Here is a 3,637-nt window from a genome sequence, read left to right as displayed (position 1 = left end):
TTGTAAAAACGTCCTACTTTTTTTGTCTCATTTTTCCAAGAATTCCCAGTTCCTTATATTGTTCACAAAACTGCCGTTGTTGTGGGGTTTTGGGACTTTCTACTAACAAAGATGATTTTTCCCACCCCCATGCTAGAACAAGATTAAAGATTAGGAGTAGGGTGAGTTAACAGCCAGATGAAATTGAGAGATAGAATAAAGTAAGAAGATAGGGGGAGTTGCTTCTCCTCACTGAAAGGATGGCTACTTTTAGGGTATCAAGCATGGAGTCTTTACGGATTACACTGGTTCATTCCCACTGCACCCCACAGAAGCCTACCTCTCTTTTATCGAAATCAAAGATGTGTGCTTGTGAGTATTTCCCATATGAGTGACATTTGATTTGAAGACATTTTCTGAATCTGAACACTTTACCATGGACTCCTTAATTGCAATAAAATTGATGAAAAATACCTGGGAATATCAGTAGTCTATCAATCTGTGATTCACTATAAGACGGAGGAAAATTAGACATTTAAAATTGTACCTAATGCAAAGTTTCATGTTTCAATATTCAGAATCTCCTGGAAGATTGTATAAAATGCTGATTGCTTGGCAATGGATGATACTGGGAGGCTGAAAGTTACTCCAGAGAATAAAGACTCCCAGATTCTGAGATCTAACTTTGGCCACCTGTTCAACGAAATGTTCTGGACTAAAAAGTTTTTCTGACAACAGAAAGTTTGTCATGTAGCATAGTGAAGGAGCACACGCAGTTGGAGCAAAGACTATGTTCTGATGTTTGTCCTGACTTTGCCATTCTTATATGACTTTGGGATAATTACTTCTAGTCGCAATTTCCACATCTGTAAAATGAGGATAACACTGGTACCTATTTCTTATAATTTTTAGAGAATTTAAAGAGCTACTAAATATATAAAACTTAGATCAGTTCCTAGTACACAAGAAACACCAAATACAATTTAGCTATTAGTCTTAAGGATACCTCACTAGTCTTCCTTAAAACTATACTGAATCCCTCAGGCATAATTCTATACCTCAGCACAGTCATTTCAAGTTACAAATCTTCCAATACTCAGGAAAAAGATCTTTGTGCTGTCCAGAAGTTGAACAATATACTGAGCATGTCCTAGAGCATGGTTTTGTGACCAGGAAGAAAGAAAAAATCTGGAATCAGAAATGCTGGAGTTTTGTTTTAAGCTTTTTTTAAAGAAACAAAGTTGTGGTCATTAACCAATACCTTTTATTTATTAATTTTAGTAATTATAAAATGTGATCCATGGAGGCTGGCTGAGCTAAGAAACGGTGTAGCATGAACTTCGAACTGTGAAGACTGGTTATAGAAACATGGATTTTGTTATTCAATAAAATTAACAATGCAGTAGCTTATTTGGGACCTGCATTGTGATATGCTGCTGAAGAGTTATGCATAACAAATTAATTTGTTAGCACTGCATTTATAATACCATATCAAAATTCAGCTACTTGGGAGGCTGAGGCAGGCAAATAGCTTGAACCCTGGGGGTGGAGGTTGCAGTAAGCTGAGATCACGCCATTGCCCTCCAGCCTGGGCGACAGAGTGAGACTACATCTCAAAAAAAAAAAAAATAGCTTTTTATTAATTTTTGGAGAGGCTGCATGGATTTAAGGCGGCAGACTCTGGAGCCAAACTGCTGACTCTTGAAACCCACTCCCACTACCTACTCGCTGCATGAGCTCTGGCAGCTTACTTAATTCCCCTCTTTACCTCAGTTCCCTCGTTGTAAATGGAGAAATAACTAAACCTCCCCATTAGATTGTGATAATAACTAAATTATATAATATATTCAAAGCACCTGGAATAGTGCTGGACATATAGTAAACTCCCCAAAATTGTTAGCTTACTTTATTATTTCTCACTTAGCATTTTTTCTGGTCAACATTAGATATAAAGTTTAATGGTTTTATTTTAAAACTGCAGGGCATTTTAATGGTCATTTAAATTTAATATATTATAATGGATCACTTAATTGGTTAGACTGTACGTCATCAGCATTATGCACACCCACAAGAAAATCAAGTGAAGACACAATGGCTTGGAAACTTACTCGAAAATAAAGTTTCTTTTTTTTTTTTTTTAGGTTTTATATCTTTACTCAGATTTTTTTTAGGTTTTATATCTTTATTCAGATGTGATTCAACTATAGAATCACATCTGAATAAAGATATAAAACCTAAAAATTGGATTTCAGCATTATAAAATCCAAGATTTGAATTTTTTTTTTTTTTTTTTTTTTTTTTTTTTTTTTTGCTCAGCAATACAGTTGTATTTTACAACTTTTATAATCCCGAAGAGATTCTCTTATTTGGAGATTTTCATGCATTCAGGTATTTGGCATGATGTCTGATGTGATCAATAATAAAGGTTGCAATGAAGGTAGCTATGATCATAACCCTCCTGTAATAGAAAAACAACTGGGATTTTCCTTTCTGTACAGGCAGCTATGAAGTCATCAGGGAGTAACTCTTCATCTAAAAGAAACTGGTCATCTTTTTCTTGATCAATTAGTATGTCCAGCTGAGAACCTGGATAGGATTTCACAAGATGGGTAGCATTATATGCCTTCCATTTACTTTGATCTTTTCCCAAATATCCACTAAAGGCTTTTTTGCCCCAGGGACAGAGTACAGGGTTGCAAATTGAAGCAAATGCTGACACAGATTTGTATTTTCCAGGATTTTTCAAAGCACAGATCAGCACTCCATGGCCTCCCATAGAGTGACCAAAAATAGATGTCCTTTGGGGATCCACTGGAAAATTGGCATTTATGAGTTGGGGAAGCTCCTCTGTGACATAAGAGTACACTCTGTAGTTGGTTTTCCAAGGATCTTCTGTGGCATCAGCATAAAATCCAGCACCAGTGCTGAAGTCCCAGCTCTCATCTTCTCCTTTAACATTACAGCCCCGAGGGCTGGTGTCTGGAGCAATGACAAAGAGACCATGTTCTGAAGCAGCTTGATGATAACCAGATTTTGATATAAAATTCTGTTCTGTACAAATTAAACCTGAGAGCCAATACAGTTCAGGGCACTTTCCAGTTTCTGCCTTTGGTGGTAAGTAGACAGCAAACTTCATTTTGCAGTTCAGTTCAACACTGACATGTTCGAAAACTTTCTGCAATTCCCCAGAGCACTTGCTGCTGGAAATCTGCTTCAATGCCATTCTTCTCCTGTCAAATCGTTGATTGCTTTTTGCCTCAACCGAAGGGTAGACGATCCTCCGGCAGCAGAGTTACCAGAAGACCAAAAATAAAGTTTCTTTTGGTCGTGTGCGTGATCTATGGCTACCTCTTCTCGACACCAGCTGTTCAGTCCTGCCTCCCGTCTCTTCCTCAGTGGGACTCACTGAGTGCATGAAGTGTTTGGGGGCAGAAGGCTCCGGATAGCAGATTCTTAGGTTCCATGGACCATGAGTCTACCAATTTCCTTCCTGGTAGGGAGGAAAGCAAAATTAAACATGCAGGGAAGACAGGAAGAATCTAGAGATCTCAAAAAAAGGGTGGGTGGGGGGAGAATATAGCGAAAATGGGCTTAGAAATAAGATAGCATTAAGGTTAAGAGTTAAGAGTAAGGCCGGGCTCAGTGGCTCACGCCTGTA

General features: G+C 37.9%; 1 pseudogene; it reads right to left on the bottom strand.

Moving 5' to 3' along the window:
* Window positions 1-2,266: 2,266 nt before the first annotated feature.
* On the bottom strand, window positions 2,267-3,250 carry LOC101053120 (S-formylglutathione hydrolase pseudogene; annotated as a pseudogene).
* Window positions 3,251-3,637: the final 387 nt, after the last annotated feature.

This window comes from Saimiri boliviensis, chromosome 4 (assembly GCF_048565385.1).
Source record: "Saimiri boliviensis isolate mSaiBol1 chromosome 4, mSaiBol1.pri, whole genome shotgun sequence".
NCBI classification, from domain to species: domain Eukaryota; kingdom Metazoa; phylum Chordata; class Mammalia; order Primates; family Cebidae; genus Saimiri; species Saimiri boliviensis.
The sequence above is the reverse complement of the archived record's forward strand: the minus strand, read 5'-3'. Positions and strand labels throughout refer to the sequence as shown.